Source organism: Thunnus maccoyii, chromosome 22 (assembly GCF_910596095.1).
Source record: "Thunnus maccoyii chromosome 22, fThuMac1.1, whole genome shotgun sequence".
In the NCBI taxonomy this organism is placed as follows: domain Eukaryota; kingdom Metazoa; phylum Chordata; class Actinopteri; order Scombriformes; family Scombridae; genus Thunnus; species Thunnus maccoyii.
Window position 1 is genome coordinate 19245087 of NC_056554.1, and position 18481 is coordinate 19263567.

Genomic DNA, 18481 nt, shown 5'->3' on the forward strand with positions numbered 1-18481 from the left:
GGAGCTATTTGTGTGGGATAGCTGCACAAGAGTTTGCTCTACTGTGTGTCATTTTACTCCAACAGCTGAATTATACTGAATAACGGCTGCTGGAAAATGTGGAAAATGACCATATCTCTACATTTTTGCAGAGGAAAAGCGACTTTGTTTTGAACTTTATTTAACCAGACAGTTTGTCGACAGAAAAATCCTGGTTTTGCAGACACATGTGAATGTGTGCATCTACGTCCCTGAGGCTCTAATCTCGTGCCTTGCTTAAATGACAGTTAATTATAGAGTTTGGAGTTAGGAGGATTTCTTCATCAGGTACGTAGATGAAGTGCCTGGGTTGGTTAACCAAAGCAGGATACGTTTTGGCTAAATGGGGGCAAATACAGAAACTAGAATAGGGCTTATGGTACAGTATACAGGGCAATTAGGGCAGCAAAGTCCGTATGGACAAGGCACTGTGGGCAGGGAGGAGAGATCAGGGCCTGTAGAGGAAGAAGAAGGGGACAAACAGCATTGATGTGTTATAAGTGTGGTGTTCTTTCTGTCTTTATTTCATTCATGTTGCCTTTTTTCGACTATCATTTAGCCAAAGGTTTGATTTGCCAGTTGGCATATTTGCACCCCAGACAAAAAAGACCCTCCTGGCCTGACAAGGAACTAAAGAATAACACACACTATTGGTAAATGGCACTCATTTATCAACAAAGTTTTAGTCCTTAGAGGTTCTGTAGGTTGAAAATGTAGTACAAAGTACATTACACGAGAGTAGAGTCTTCCAATTAGACAATGCCAGCAGCACTTCCCTCCTTGTCCGTCCTTAACCCCTGAAAACAAGCTCCTCCTGTTCATATGTCAGCGTCCTTGACTAAGACCCTGAAACCCAATGGCTCCCAACGGTAAGGGCAGCGCTTTGCATGATAATTTGCCACCATTGGTGTTTGAGTAAATTGGAGGCAAATTGTAAAAAGCACTTTGGATAAAAGGGGAAACACAAGTAGAAAACTGTTAAGGGGTTTAATTAACTTGAAAACTGTGTGCTTGAGTGCCTGGGAGACCTATATTCTCATTTTATCAAATGCACCTAATTTGGCTACATGCCTTTTTACCTCCAACAATGGCTTTTGTCAAGGTGCTGGACACTAAGCAAATTAAACAACGACACATGGAAGCGTTTTCCTCCTACCTTCTAAAATCACTACTGTTGAACAATAACAATATTTCATGATGTGACAATACTATGGTGTGTGTGTGTGTGTGTGTATATATGTGTGTATATATATATATATATATATATATACACACATGGACAAGAAATAAGCAAAGGCAAACTGATGGGGAAGGCTTTTCCAAAGTTTAGGAGAAACAACTGTAAAGGCAAGGTTACCTCTGGATTTTAAATAGGAACAGGGAATAGATAAAAGACCTTCATCAGATGATCGGAGTGGCCGACGGCTAGAATGTAGGCTCAACAACTGCTATATATGCAGGGAGCCAGGCACACACAAGGCCTTGTATATAATTAGTAAAATTTTAAAGTCACTTCTGTGTTTTACTGGAAGCCAATGAAGGGAGGCAAGAAATGAACGTCTGTTACATTCAAGCCCTTGTCAAATAAGTTCACACAATGTTGATTAAGCCTATTACCAGCAGGTGAATCTCTCTGTATTTCACAGTATACATGAAAGAAGTCTCTTGTCTCTCTAGTCCCTCTACTAGCTTGAACGTGGGATAAAGTAATTTAATCTTGCGGCTCTTCTAGACTTTCCAAATGTTATCAGACCGAATGGATCAAATTCTGATAGTGAAACGAGTCATTTCGCAGGCATTGTGATGCTCAAAACTATTATTATTATTATTATTATTATTATTATTATTATTATTATTATTATTATGACAGTGTTTTTGTTATTACTCTCACTGCCAGAAGTCCTGCACTCCAGCTTTAAGGTTTGGTTAGGTTTAGGGAAAGATCACAGTTTGAGTTAAAATAACTACTTTGTTAAGGTTTTGGAAACATTGTGGTCATGTTAAAAGGGAAAAACAAAAACAAAACTTAACTCTAAACAGTTAACGGTGATCTCCAGTCCTAACATCTGATATTTTGTTGATCCATCCATCCAGCCTGTTGTCCTTTTGTGGACTTAGTTGCTCTATAATGTCACCTCCTTTCCTCTTTTGCTCCTGTCATAATAACTATGGCCACTAGAGGGCTTTTGTGCACTTGAACGTAAACATATGTCATTTTGGGGCACTCGCTGAAATGATTGATTTTTGTTTAGGTTTTTTTTTTTAGGTTAGGAGTACAGTGTCTGGATACTCCATATGCAAGTAGACCCATGCTAACTTAATTATATTCCTTAGTTGATATTTCAGCTGGTCACTGATGCTGCAAACACCCTGTTACGTCTCATCCCAACAGCCCACAGCCCTCTGCAGTAACTGTTAGAGTCAGGTTCACTGAACCATGTCTGGCAGAAACTGTGATTCACTGGACCCGCTGATGTTTTGCCACTCTTAATCTATTCTTTTTTTTTTTTTTTTTTTCCTGAAGCTGCTACTGGAGCAGTGTGTTCATGGTCTCTGGTCTAATCCCCCTTCATGGTTTTAGACAAGTTGTGTACTTGTGAGTTGAATATTTGTGGCCAATTTTAAAACTTTCACATGTTCAACAAGCCTTTTCTAAAAACTCATTGACAATTTTTTGCTTATCGCACTCCCATTGTCTGGGATGACAATACTTCATGTGTCATTAGTAAACTTATTATATGTTATAAGCTGTCAAACAGACATTCACATGTTGCCATTATTACGTCCATGCCAACAACACTGGGGTGCTGAAAATTGAATTAATGCAAAGGACAGCAAGACAGCAAGTGTTAAGGAAAAGTATAAAAGATAAAGTCACAGGGTTAGAAGAGAGACAATTAATTATGCTATGGTAATGGGCCCTGCTCTGGCCTCACTTCCACGCTAATTCAGTTTAGAAAATGAGAAGAGGACATGAGTGTGAAAGTACCAGAGGTGAGAGAGAGATGTGTATGTGTGTAGATGTATGTCTAAGAGCATGTTTTGGTGTGTGTCTGAGTAGGATTTGCATGAGAGATAACTGAGCTGAGCCAAACAGGATAAAAGGGATATACAGTATGTGTCTGGAAGAGAGAGACAAAACTGAAATGAAAGAGTGAAACTGAAGCCGAAAATATGAGTATACAGTATATATAATAATAGAAGAAGAAGAGGTAAAGAGAGAGAGAGACGTAATTGGTAGATACAGTTCAGAAAGTGTACTTCATGGTTATCCTGTAGGCAAAAACATCCAATCAAGCTCATAGACGAGGAGACAGCATCTGCTTACATCTCTCGCCACGCTGATGGTAATGGAGAACAATTATAATTAACCTGAAATAACTTGAGTAAGAGATTTCCAACAAGTTCAAGACAAGGTGAGCATCACAGATGCACGAACAGGTACCGATATGCATGCAAATGAGACACATTTATAAATAGAAATAAATATATATGCGCACGCTGGAGTTTCATTATGTAGTCCACCACTGAAACCACTTGTGGGCATCGTGGGCTGTAGTTGACTAGTCAAGAATAATTACATTTTCACTATATTTACAGTAATTAATATGTAAGACATCCAATGCTTGTGTACACAGTTTCTGTAATAATCCCACGTGCGTTATATTGCCTCATTTATCACTATTTGCCTGTGGCATTGTAACAGTAGGAGGCCAAGTGTTTTCAGTTCTGCTCCATTCATTTGTTGCATTAAGCTATTGATTATGTAAAAAGCTACCATGTATGTTTTTTTTTTTAAATGTAAAAGCAGTGGTAGACGTTTAAAGTCATATTGAATTTGCAGATATTTAGCTTCAGCATTGTGAGTAAAAGGGAGTATGGGAATATCATTAGTTTAACAAGTATTAAACCAAAGTATTGGAAAAATTAAACTTGTGACTTCATTATGATTATTTAAATTACAGGATTACCGAATTTATTACAGTTCAGTACCAAATTTTATGGCGATTCATTCAATAGTAGTTGAGATATTTCAGTTCAAATCCCTAGAAGCTGCAGGTGGAGCTGTGCAGTTAACCAGTTTTCTCTTGTGAAGAGAATAAAAAGATGAATCCGCAGTTGAAGTTGTTTAAAATTAGTATGGAACTGTCAAGATAAGCAACATGTGTTCTCTCATGTACCTGTCCCGTGGACATCAAGGGGGCTGCCTGCAGCGAGGGCTTTGATCCCAGCAGCTCAGCGCTGTTTGTAAAGTCTCTACAGTATCTGTTCACAAAACTAGTAATCCTACATAGGAAATTGTGGCTTCTGCACAGTTCAGTATCATGCAAACCCTCTCAACTCATAAACACATGTAGTTATTAAACCCCAGAGAACGCACAAACAAAACATTAATAACTGCATCGACATACAGCACACGTTAATATATCTTCATCACTTGTGACCTTATAGATATTAATACCATAACATGCATAAAAGACATATGAATGCACACAGATTTGTACATAGAAACACAACAATTTGCACTTAATATACTTGCACATGCACACACTAGCCTGAGGCTAAACTGAATACCAATCATTGCATAGGCCAAGTGGATTCAAGATTGGTAAGTGTGTGCACACGAACACACACGTTAATATATCTTAATCACTTATGACGTGCTAGATATTAATACCATAACATGCATAAAAGATATATGAATGCACACAGATTTTCACATAGAAACACAACAATTTGCACTTAATATACTTGCACATGCACGCACTAGCCTGAGGCTAAACTGAATACCAATTATAGCACGGGCCAAGTGGAGGCAAAGCAGTCCTTTAGGGTTCAAGATTGATAAGCATGTGCACACGAACACACGTGTCTTGTTTTATTTGGCTTAGCAGCTCTGAGGAAGACGTTTCATTGTTTTCTGCTGTCATTCAAAAAAATGGATGGATAGTTTCTTTAACAGGAACAGGAAATATATACACACAACCACCCAACAATGACAGGTCAATACAAACATGAATATAAGAAGTCTGAAAGGGATTATTTCTTGGCAGGCGGTGACATTTCATATGGCAGTCCTCTTGACATGTTGTTCCGCATGTCTAATGGGATCGAGAGTGTGTGAGAAACACAAAACGGAGAGAAATTATGCATACATTTGGCCATCGGAGAGCTGCTTGTCTCCAGTGTTTTTGACAGAAGTTTGAACATGACAAGAAACAAGACTTTTTTTTTTTTTTTTTCACCTTTTGGTCGGCGGATCCCCAAGAGACTGAAAAGAGCGAGAGATGAGAAGATGAAGGTTACAAGGGGAGAGAGGTATGAAAACAGGAAACATATGACAAAGCAGGTTTTTATACTGACAGTTCCCTTCTTACAATACTGTGTTATTAAGAGGAAAGTAAATCAATAAGAGTTACAAAGTACAGTGGTGATTCAGTGTGAAGCTATTTCTCTGCAGCGTTAATTGAAGGCATCACTTTGTCCTCATCTGAAATCAAACCGTGTAAGTGTAATTTTTTTTTTTTTACACCTTGAAATTGACATTTGAACTGAGCCCATCATCCTCAGCTGTACTTTTGTATTTAGCACTAATTGGCACTGCAGGTATTTGGTCATAAACCAGAGTATTGAACAAATTCAAATTTTGACCTGAGAATGTCATTATTAAGTCGGGAGATTACCAAAGTTATTGCAATTAACTCTGAAGGGACTGTGAACGTGTGCATCAAATTTAATGGCAATTCATCCAATAGTTCAATGACGACCATGTGACGCCTGCTGAGCCAGGTGACAAAACATCTGCTCTGTACAGGATGATTATCGGTTCCCGTTCCCAGGCTGGCTGAGGTGAATGGCAAGCTGACAGACTGATTATTTATTCCAGAGGAGAAACTGCACGTTACATCAGCCAGGCTCTGAAAATAGAGGCCAAAATAAATCAGGCAGTATGAAAGTGTTGAAAAACATTGAAAAAACAGTAGGAACATAGTGTACAGTGTCAGTAAATAGTGTTCAAAGTCTGCAAGAGTTCAATGTCACTTCTTAAAACTTACCTTTTTTTTTCTTTTTTTTTAAGAAAAAAGCCTCTTTAATCTCAGCTCAGCAAGTTTTATGTTTCAGTTCCACGTGTTTTATGTGTTTTAACCATTTAATTTCACAGTTTTATCTTATTTTACTATATTTTGGGTGTTTGATTCTATTTTATTTTGTCCTCTATACCTTTTTTAATTGCTGGATTTCATTTAATTGGGGTACTGAATAGTTTTAACTTGATTTTTTTTTTATCATTTTGGATTTCATATAATAATAATAATAATAATAATAATAAATATAGAACATACACCAGCCTGCACCTAGAGGACTGATGTGAATATGAAGCTGATGTAAAAAAATGCATGTGCACTGAGGCCACTTCCTAAACACTGCAATTTTTTTTAAAATGCCAGAATAATTACGTTCTGATGAGCAGTGCCTGAGAGATTACCCAGAATTCAACGTGGGCAAACTGTAGCATTTAAACCATTTTTTGCCTGTGTGATTCCTGAGGCGTTATGGCAGCATCGCAACATCCTCCATTGTCATGTGTGTCCAGGATTAAATCGCTGCCCGGCCTCCAACCACTTAGCTGTCCTACTATTTATATCTGAAATGACTCCAGCCACTCCCATGCTGTATCTTTTTTCTATCGGCTCCATCCCTCCGTCTCATCCATTACCAGGTCTTTCCACTTGTGTTTCTTTTCCCCCTGCTCCCTGATTTTCTCTCCCTTAATTCAATATACATCCCTGCTCTCCCAAATGTCTTTCTACCCCACATCTCTACCTGTCTTTCCTCACCTGCAGCAGCGATCAGAGTTGACCAAGCGTTTCATTGTCCTCTGCATATTTCATGACGCAACACTAAAAATACCATGTAGTATTGGTAAGTGATAGAGTGGAACGGGCTAATGATGCTTTTATCTTTTCATTATAATGCTATGAAAGCTAATTGGACAGATTACAAGATAAAAAAAAAAAAAAAAGTACTTTGTCCCTTTCACGTCAAAACAGCCTCATATAATTATAGTTATAATCTCTAATACAGATCACTAACTAACCACCATGAAAAATTAGGGAAAGGATTTGGTTACAGTGACATTGAAGCAAGAAGAGTGGATGAAAGTGTTGCAGTTTCAACATCAACAAGACCTTAAAATACCCTTCATGCCGTTGGTTTTAAGCTGTCATCAACAGCTGCACATTAATTCTTTTAGAAACATCCCAGAAATGAGTACAAGAGACATTAATTAGACATTATGAATGGAGGAAAGTGTAATATTTTTGCAACCTTTTATACATTTTAGGGTTACAAAAGATATTTACTTTCATTATGGACTGTCAGAGAATAGTGAAAAACTTCTATGAGTGCAAACACAAAGATATTTCATTTACAACAGAGAGAAGCAGCAATTGTTTTAATGAACTCCTTTGAGCACTAGTATATTTTAACTCTCAAGTTAATGTATATATTCAGTCCCAGAGCCATATTAGGTATTCACCGAAGGAAAAGCTGTTAATATGTGCTTAACAGGAGGATGGCTAATTAAACACAATACATGTTTTCTTTAATCCCATAATTAAAAAAAAAAAAAAAAAGCCCTTAGCTAAAAATATTAGCATTAACCATGTTTAATCCTTAACCGCCGTCTTGTGATGTGTTCATATCTTATTTATGGATGTACGAAACTTTAAAAACACAAAATACATCGTGTAAGAAATGACTGTTCTGCAGATTAATGAAAGCCAAAGTGGTGTTTGGGTGACTTTGGTCTGTGCTGGAAGGATTTGGCGCTCAGTTTGTGTGATTGAAACAAAAAAAATTGGTGCAAATCTGGCAGAAACAAAAAAAAAACAGCATGCACAGTATGATATAAAGAGAGATAATCTGTTTATTCTATTACATATTCAGCCAGGTCTCCCTTTTATAAAAGACGTATCTGACCTCAGTAGGACTTACCTGGTTAAATAAAGGTTAAATACAGTAAATAAAGCGGTTTAAATAAAACAAATATTCCAGATATCCATAGTACTCAGACATTACTGGTGTCCAGGAAAAGCATATTACCCTTTATAAACACTGTGTTTGGAAAACCCCTAGTTGAAGTTGGAGCAGCAGCCATTGTAACGTTAATTTCTCTCATCTTTCTCTCTCTCTCTCTCTTCCCTCAGACTCCGAGTTTTTGGCGCACAAACACAGCAGCGGTTCCAGTTGTACAACTTTTGGCACAGCGCTGCTCCTCAGTCTCTCCGTCTTTCACCGTTTTCTCAGGCTCTGACGTCTTCTGGCACGAAAACATGGCAACAAACCTCCCAATCGGAGGTGTTATTAAAAAAAAAATTGCACATTGATTATCCGCCAGTTCCTCAAATCGTCATCTGATGGGAAAGTTTGCAGTCTGAGGAGCGTATTGTGCTGCATAGAAATGATCGTTTTGAATATCTCATTACTTTGAATAAAAGAATTGAATATAATCACCAATTTCTGCAGGCACTTCTTGATTTGTCTGGCAAGGTTTAAATATTATGATAAATTAGGAGGAAGTACCTTGTGAATGTAGAGTTTTATTTGACTAAAAGAAGCCTATATTCACCTTTTTCTGACATTTTATTCAATTAAATTTCAAGATATCAAGCAAATCAACTTTCTCTCCCTTGTTTTTCCTTCAAATTCTTTCCCTTTCTCTTCTGTCTTCCCCACTTTCCTCCCTCTTCTTCTCATTTTCTCTCCCCTCTTTTCCATTCTCATCAAACCTATTATAATAAAGTAACTGCAGATATATTAGACCAAATCGTTATGAATCATTTTTATGCCTCTCTGCAATGAATATGGCCAGACTAAATCAAATTAACCTTTTTCAGGCCAGATGCTCCGGATAGCTAAGGAAGATTCATATCTCTCTTGCACTCGCTCTCAGTTTCACAGTGATGCAGGATCGTATGTTTTCCATCTCTCTTATTGCTGCTTTACCTGAAACAATCCTCCTCCAGCTCTCCGTTTTTATATTTTTAGGCATATTTATGTACTAATGTGACCAGGAGGCAACCTACAGCTCCTGCTGTTTATCAGATGAATGTTGCTAGAGCTTGTGCTAAAAGAGGACATAATATGCACAATTCCAGGTCTGTATTTTTATACTGGGGCTCTACTGGAATATCTTTGCATGACTTTCAGTTCAAAAAACTCCTACTGGTCCTTTATGCAGCCCCTCAGTTCAGCCTCTGTCTGAAACAGGATGTTTTAGCTCCTGTCTCTTTAAGGCCCGCCTCCAGATGAGCACACTCTGCTCTGATTAGTTAGCTTCCGAAAGCTGCCTCTGAGCAGGCATCCGCCACCTCTGGAGCCTATGGATGTATAAAGAGAACTGGATACAGGAAGAGCGCCAGGCTTTGACATAGCGGCCAAACCGTGTAATTACGTCACGTGATGCACACTGGCCCAAAAAGACTTTTTCCCATAGACTTACATTGTGAAAGAGACGTCTGTAAATCAGTGGATAAATTTTTCTGAGCGTCACAACCCCCACGAAATGACTTGTCTCACTATCAGAATTAAATCTGTTCGGTCCAATCACATTTCAAAAGCCTAGAAGAGCCGCATGATTGAATTGTTTTATCCCCATTCAAGTTAGCTGGAGGGCTAAACCGGATGTAGCCGACTTTTTTTTGCTTCATGCTCCTCTGAGCAACTTTCATAGGAATGAATAGGGCCCCACCTCCGACGCTGTATCCAGTTCTCTTGATACATCCATGCTGGAGCCTAGAAAAATCTTCAAAATCCAACTAGTAATCAGATATCGCTTCTTTTTCCTGTTCTTTACTCAAAATATAAACTTCTCAAACATCCATACATGTTTGAGTCCGAATAAGATCCAAAATATGCAAGAGGACGATGTCAACGGCCGGTGGCAGCAACAAAGGCTACAGAACGGACGGCCGTTTGTGGACATGCGTGAACGATCTGACGTCAGTTTGACGGAGAAGTAGAGATAACTTACCAACAGAGCGCTCAGAGCAGGCTGAACACTGGTTTTTGACTTGAAGGAAGCATTTTTACATACATTTACCTCAAGTTTTGGAACTTTAACCATGTTTAACACACACAAACATACATATATATGTGTGTATGTATATGTATATATATATATATAATGTTCCAGGGTATAGTGGAGGACGAGGGCTACCGCGTCTTCCACCGACCTGTTCGGGCAGTAGGCGAACAGCAAAGGAGGTTGGGGTCCATCTTGTTGCATGGGGACAGGTTACCTCTGTAGTTTGTGACAGCCTGGATACCCTGCCACATACAGCGAGTGTTGTTGCCAAGGTAACACTTTCCCAGTTCTTGAGAGAAGTTTTGCTACTTTGAAGGATTTCTGTAGTGCATAACGGGCCAGGCTATACCGTTTTTTTTTTCATCCTCAGATCTGAAAGCTGTGTTCTGTTCTTTGATCCTGTTATGAATGTCTTTGTTGAGCTGTGGCTTCTGGTTTTGAAACACGCGAATGTTCTTGAGGGGTACAAACGTGGAGGTGCACCAGTTAATGTAGCAACTAACAGTCTCTGTGTACTCGTGGATGTTGTCTGTGGCTTCCTTGTTTTTAAAAATAGTCCTGTAATTCTGCCAGTGAACCATTTGTCCAATTTGTACAGTTTTCACAGCTGCTGCCAATGATATCTCATATGAGGTGACATCATTAAAAACAGTGTGCTTACTATTGGTTTTACAATGTCTCACAGATCTCATTCAATTATCAGAAATTAGACCCAAGTTGTGATAAACTGGAATTATCTTTTTTTTATATATATTATAGGATAAGATTTATAGATTTAAGATATTATAAGCTTCAGAATTTATTTTGGTGCGTTAATCCTAATGTTCTTGTCGACAGCGAGATGTGATGATTAATTTTATTTGTGTCATGTTTTCCTTTTTAATCGCTACAACATCACAGGAGCTGGGAATTGAAAAAATGCAATTTCATTTTTTTTTTCTCCTGCTGTTATCTTCAGTCTTTTATACAATATCTTAACATTTCCTTTAACATTATAGATCTTAAAAGCACCAGAACATACTAAATAAGTGAAGTGGACCTGCTGTTGGAGAAACTTTACCTTTTTGCAGCTCTCATGGTTATTTCAGACTTTATATTTTACATCCTATGCCCATTTTCAAACACAGACAAAGCAGGCATGGAAGATGTTTTTCCGCACTCTTCCTCCCCCGTCTCCCTCATCCTCCTGCTCTCCCTCTTTCTCCTCTCTCTCCCTCTAATCATCCCTGTCTGAGTCATTCTCTTTCTACCTTTTTTTTGAGAACATCTCACTCTCTCCAACCTCATTTTTCTGCTCTTTTTGCTTTCCCCTCGTCTCCATCGCTGTCTGTATTACCTTCTTTCTTTTGTCTTTCTGTCTGTCTGCTTCCCTCCTCCTTTCCCTCTGTTTTTAAGATGTTTTAACCCTTCATACTTCCCCCTTTTTTCTCTCTCTCTGCTCCAAATGACCAACCTCGGTCGATCCGGTGATACACCAGACGAGGGAAACTTGAAATTGTTTTTATGTCTTAAATGATTTAAGGAGAAAATGCCTTTAGCTGCCTTCAGTGTGCAGCAATGTTGCCCCATGGGTACTGTTAGATATGGCTTGAACTGACACACACACTCAAGAATAGAGATGCTGGGAAACAACAGAAACCAAGGCAGAGAAAGATAAGCTTGTAATATTCACCATTTCGGTGGTCATCTACTCTTGCAAAACGGCTGCTGGTTTTCACATGAAGTGGACAAATAAATCTACATAAATAAGAACAGATAAGAAGAAATTGCACACTTAACAATACAGAACATTGCTGACAAACCAGAGAGCTGGGAATGCAGCACTGGTGATTTAGTTTAGGACTGACAGCTGATCTTTGAAAGTGAAAGCCGCGTCTCAACGGTCACCAGCTGTACGTCATTTTCTAAAGTGAGACATCCATTAATCATAAGGGTTGTTTTATGGATGCCCACCTCTTTTTTTTTTTGACAATACATCAAAATGTCAGTGAGCAAGCCACTAAGTGCCAGATGGCTCCTGATGTTGGCGACAAATTGCAGTTGCTTCGGATAAAAAATATATTTGCGGTAATATAATCAAATTATGCCAATGTATTGTGGTGTTGAGAGACAAAACCTCTGAAATCCAAGAAAAATTTGAAATACTCAGTTGGGAAAAAGTGAAAACGGATGCTTGTACGATGTCTTCTGTAATTATTTATACCTACCATTAAAAACTTACCATGAATGGGTGGGTGCACTGATTGATGGATACTGTAAGATTTTGGCTTCCAGCACTTGGAATGAAATCAGACATCACTTTTTGGCACTTCATTAGCTTTGATCCAACACAGAGGGCTGTACTTACTAAGCGAAGTGCTGGCAGTAACGCAGTTGGGTGCCTCCAAAAGTACTGGATCTGATTTACTTATTTGTGCGGAACTGTTTTGCATGCAGAGATGGAAATCTTGTCTGGGTCCAGACCTTTGAATCCACCCACTCCATCAAGTTGAGTTGTAACGAGTTGACAATTCTGTCAGGCAAATGGAGACAACTTGCCAAACAGAATGTTTATTTTAAGCGATTGTGCAAAACTCTGGATTACAATGTCTTCAAACATTTGGTGCCAACATTTAACTGGATGTAAAGCATTTTTGATGTAGAATCTGGGCCAAGAAACAGTGTTGAAACTTGGCAGACATGTAGAGCATTTTACCGTATTATTAGTTATGTCCAAAATTTCAAGAAGTAGCAATGGTGGATGACACAAAAGGAGATTATTGAACAAAAACTTTGTGTGTTTGTTTGTGTCATTTGCTGTCTAACCGTAGCATTAGGTGGCTATAGTGTGATATCAGCAATCTTACAAGTTCATTACATGTCACACCTTGCGAGACAGGTCTAATAAAGATTTGGTCCCAATCTGTGTCAGATGGTCCAATACCAGCTTTGATGCATGTCAGATGGTGTAATGAACTCCTATTGATTTATTGCTATAAAATGTTTACACATCATAAGCTAGTGTCATCCAGCTGCACCGCTCTCATCTTCTGCAAATGTAGTGAAATAATGAACCAGCTATGGCTTCGAAAAACTTAAAAAAAGGAGGAGAATGTGAAGAAATTTACAGTCAGAGAAGACGGCTACATGAAATACTGATTTTTGCAAAGTAAGTTTGAGGTAAATATTTTTTAGCAGTGGTATTAGGCGTACTCACCAGTGTATTCTGGGTTATTTCATGTTGTATTCTTATTGATTGGTTTGTAAAAGTTGGTTTGTAGCAACAGTCACAATCTGTCTTTGGTCGTCAAAGCTCCAAATCCGCCATTGGTGGACCCAAGATCTCACGAGGCTTCTGACATGATTATCAACTTTTATCTAAGATAGTCCAAAATCTCTGTGTAAAGGGGCTTAAAACTGAGCTTTTGTACTTATTCTACCATGACTTTAAAAAAAAGCACATTGTCTTCAGGGTTCAAGATTTTGTTTTAACGGATTAACGAAGCAAACTCTGTCAGCAGAGCTCAAGGAACGGCAATGCACCTTAACACCCTCAGGCAGGAGCAGGGGACTCCACTTGGAGGATCTTTAATACCTTTCTATTCTTGTGCCATTCAACACACACAGACACACACACACACAAACAGATGGCTGCTGGCGTTAAAATAGAGCTAAGTGGGCCAGGAATCACTCCAGTCACTTCAGTGCTGCATTTAATCAACTGCAGACCACAATCGCTCTGGGTGGTATAAAACCGCTTCATAACCCTGTATATATGTGTTTGTGTTTATGTCTGCATGTCTTTGTGTGCACCCTTGCAAGCTGTTTTCATTCAGGCTTGTTTGGTGGTTTGTATGACTGGAGGGAATATCTGCGGCGGGGGGTGCGCTTATCTCAATTACAGTAGACGGAGTTTTTTGCTTCGATAAGCTATCTGACATGCGTGTTTATCTGCTGAACCATTACATTCTCTAAAGAAATAAAAAAATACCCACAGCTAAAAAAAACACACACACTGATACTGTGAAACATTGTGATCTACAAAAAAAGACAAAATAATGATCTAATCACACTTACAGTTTTCTTCAGTCCAAACCAAAATGGAAAAGTTTAACTTGTTACATTTTGCTGGTTTGTCCCTTAAAGCCTCTTGTGGCCTATTTATGAGCAAACCAGAGACATGAAGTCACCAGTAGCTTGCCTCACAGGCACAGAGTTTGGTAATCTTGTAAGAATGTTGTGAAAATGGAAAAAAGGGATTTGAAAATTAGTCAAAACTAACTAGATTAATGTTTATTTAACTTAAAGCAACATTATGCAACTATTTTACATTAAAATAACAGCTTTAAAATCATTTTAATGGTACGCTGACATGTAATTAGGAGAATGGCAGCTTTCATTCCCACTCTGCACCCCGAACGCCTGATCTTGCACTACGTGACTTGGATTGAGCAGGATAAATAGTAGTTACCTGCATGTCTCCAGATCCTGCTGCTGCTGCCGCTTCATATTAAAAGCTTTCCACTGACAAACTAAACTTGTGAAGAGTTTAAAGGACATGAAATGTGTTTACTGCTTGAGTTAGCGGTGCTATTCTTCAATAAAAACAAGACGACACAACAAGATTTAGAGATATTTGGAGCTATTTGTTCAGCGTGGCAGTTAGAAATAATACAGAGAGGAAGAGTACAAGTAGAAACAGGCACAGTTTGATAAAGAGCTGCAGACAACAGGCTCTTAGTACACCTTCAGCAAACAGCACATCTCCAACAGCCTTAACAACTTATTTTACCTTGTAGTGAGGGTACCACTCTATTGTAACACGAGGGAACACTATTGAAAGGGGAACAGACTTCAGCACTTACTGTTGTGACATCCCTCGCTGTGCTTCTGGCTGATCTTATTTCTGTGATCGTTAACATCTGAAACCACAGCAGCTGTGTGCTAAAATGTAGTTGCTAATGTAGCTAGTGTTATACTGACTGACTTATGATGATCCACATCATCTCCACACACTGTGGAAAATACAGTCTGGTGGCTGCTAGTATGTGTCTTCATTCTGTTGATAATGATGTACAGTAGTTACATATTGGTGGGCTCATCAGGCAAGTCAGCCGTTGCTTATTAGCTGAAGACCCATCCACAAGTACTCATAAAAATGTTTTCATCAGCAGTAACTTAACACAGATCCGATACGGCTGAAAGTGATCAGGAAACAGTAAAATAAGGCCGATATCTGAAAGTACAAATTTCAGGCGCATCAGTGCGACCAATAAAAATGTTTAGTCGCACTTGACAGATTTTTGGTCTCCTTGTTATCAACAGAATTAAATGCACCAGCTTCCTGTAATTACCACTTGAGGCAGCAGAGGTCGCTGTTGCTGCTGCTCAGCAGATGTTACATAGTCTTGCTTTAAAGTCTCCCTCCACTCAAAGATGTGTTTTTCTACATGTTCCTTCACTGTGCAGAATGATGTACAGCAATTGTAAAGGACTGCTGATGAAAATTAGCTTCAAGCTCACTCTAATGCAGTGCATCAAATGTTCACATTTATGTTTAAAACTGTACATTGTCCCAATAAATACAGTACAATACAGTATGTGTAGTTTGACACTAGAAGGCGTTCCTCAAGTGGAAAGTTTCTCTGTGCTCATCTTAAATCTGAATTCAAGACATGTATCTACTAGCATGATTTGTGACATCACAACTAGTTTGTGGCCAATCATTGGCCAGTATACAATTTACACAAGTGTGGTGTTGAAACTTGAAGCCTCCTGTGCACAAACAATGAGAGTGGACTATTACAGTGAAGAAGGACACATCTTGTGTCCAGCAGTTAAAATGAAATGAACAATGTTTACATTTTCATAGATTCTGGATTTTATTGAGGGAGAAGTAGATGTAATTTTAAGGATTTAAACAAGGTATTTGTCCTTTTTTCTGAGGAAAAACACCAAACAGACATAAATTATTAGTCAAAGCATAGAATCAAACTCTCTGTGAAACTCCTTAAGGGATCCAGGAGTCCAGGACAACCTATTTTATATTAAAATATTTGTCAAGCTTGACTAAAGTCGTATAGACTTTATATTTTTAAGCCTGCATTAATAGATTTTTTTTCGGCCACTTGGGAGCAGTGCAACAAAACACATCGTTGACATATTACCACCTAACAAATGTCTATGGCAATGTTGCTCATTTACACATCCAGCAGACAGTAAGTTTGTCTGTTTGCTGTTTGGTGCTGAACAGGTAGAGTGTAAAGTAGAGAGAGTATAAGGTACACCCTTTCGTCAAACTGACAGGTCTAGGTCAAGAGGTCACTAGGTCAAGAGGTCACCCTAATTAGCATAATTTATGCAAGGTTATCGTGGGAGAGTGTGAACGTCATACTGACAGATCTAAGTCAAGGTCAAGAGGTCACCCTAATTTATGCATATATTAGGTTATCGTGGGAAAGCGTGAAATTGGTAAGTTATGTGTCTAGACATGTTAGTCTGGCGCGGGTATTTTGAAATGCGGCGGTATTATGGCATTTTCTGTAGAAAAATAGAGAAGAAAAGTAAATTAGAAGCACCTTCTGCTATCCTTTTTTTTTTTTTTTTTTAGCGGCATGGTTGTTGATGGAGAAAAAAAAAAAAAAAAAAAAAAGATTTTTACCCTCGCTTCATACCTTAACTCCGCCCAAGACCATTCCCACAAATTTTATCATCCTATAAATTGAAAGGGTATGTAAGAGTACTGAAAATAAATTCTGGAGAGTCTGCGTTGAGAGTACCTTCAGGCTGAATTTTTATTTTAAAAAAAAAAAAAAAGAGAACTCACCATGTCTGAACCGGTCGGTAAAAGGGAAGTTGACTGTAAAGAAGAAGAAGAAGTTTCCATCGTTGAAGACGTGCAGCAGGCAAAGTTAAGGGTAGAGAGAGCCATGATGTCGATGATTAGCCAGACGCCTGTATCCCTCTACAATGATAAGTCTACGCATATGGGTAGTCTCGCTGACTGCAATGCACCGCGGAAAAGCATGGTGTTTCTGTGTCGTACCCAGATGCCACCTCCAGAGTCCCTGCGTGAAGAATGGTCTCTAGAGCCTTATGGACTGCGTGGATCCTGGGGGTACATTTTCAAGTATGAGATGGCTGAGCTCTGTCTGTATCAGTTGGGTGAGAATGAGACGTTGGGGCCCGATTCTTACACAGTCTCCCTGACCTCCAATGACTGGGGAGTGCTGAAGCTGGCTACGCCTGAATTTCTATGGCAAAGCTCTCCTCCGCCCCCTAAACGGATGAAGCGTGGGGAAGACTTGGAATCTTGTCCGTCCACGAGTGAGGTCCGGAGGAGAAGAATTCTTTTCAGCGCTACGTGGGAGGGAAGATCTGCGGCCTGTGGCCGCTGGTTCCATCGAGCCAGTCTCCGCATGGGCGAGATAAAGGAGCCGTCATGCTCTGTCACGCATGCATTGAAGGACGTGGCAGACGTCTTTGTCTTGGAGGCCTTCAACTCCGACTGCGGGGTGTTTAAGACGATGCTGGTCCTACCCGTAGCGGCCTGGTCAGACCAGATGAATCAGACGGCTGAGAAGATCAGTTCACTCTTTCACAGCTGCTGCAACTGGAAGGATATTCTAGCTACGAAGAAAACGCTAAACTTTAATGACACACCCACTTCTACAGCTTAACCACACCCCCACCCCATCCCCGCCCCCTCTATGTTCTTATATTAAGGTCTGGGTGAGACGGGGTAGAGAACGCAGACTTGAACAGAGTTACTGTCAGATACTTGAGATGCCCAGACGCAAGACCCATCCGAGGATACGTGAGGATCCAATCTGGACCAGATTTCTTTCAAGCACCACTACCAATACCGTCATGCCGGTAATCCCTGAGGTTTCAACTCCCCGTGAAGAGGAGGGCTGTACGGGGACAGCCTCTCAGACAGATCAGCCCCCCTCTACGGTCTATGCGGAGATGGAGGACCGGTCTTCAACCCCGTCGACGGAGTGCAACCAGGAGCTCGAGCTTCCCACCTCCCCGGAGGACTCTACCTCCTCCTCCTCCTCTGACACGGATACGGACATGGCCGAGGAGATGGAGGATTACGCCTGTGAAATTCCCACCTCCCCGGAGTCTGACCCTGTTGACACCTCCCCGGAGTCTGACCCTGTTGACACCTCCCCGGAGTCTGACCCTGTTGACATGGAGACCCCACCCCCGAGCCCAGCCTCCATGAAGGCCCCATCCCCGAACCCTGCCTCCACACCCCCGATCCCGGCCTCCACATCCTCTGATGATGATGATGAAATAGACGGCTGGATATCGACATTCTTTCTTAAGACCGTGAAGGCGGGTGCGCTTCATCTGCTCAACAATGCTCTCCACAAGTACCGTCGCAAC

The 18481-nt window shown here is 39.9% G+C and overlaps 2 long non-coding RNA genes across 2 annotated transcripts; one reads left to right on the forward strand and one right to left on the reverse strand.

Annotated features, from left to right (window-relative positions):
* The first annotated feature begins 2976 nt into the window (after positions 1–2976).
* Positions 2977–9178, forward strand: LOC121889315. Its single transcript, XR_006093495.1, has 3 exons — positions 2977–3434; positions 5073–5337; positions 8229–9178. It is a non-coding gene; the product is annotated as an uncharacterized LOC121889315 (long non-coding RNA).
* On the reverse strand, positions 3477–15034 carry LOC121889316. The gene is made up of 3 exons (XR_006093496.1): positions 14953–15034; positions 5265–5290; positions 3477–5120 (listed from the first exon to the last, which is right to left on the reverse strand). It is a non-coding gene; the product is annotated as an uncharacterized LOC121889316 (long non-coding RNA).
* Between the last annotated feature and the right edge of the window lie 3447 nt (positions 15035–18481).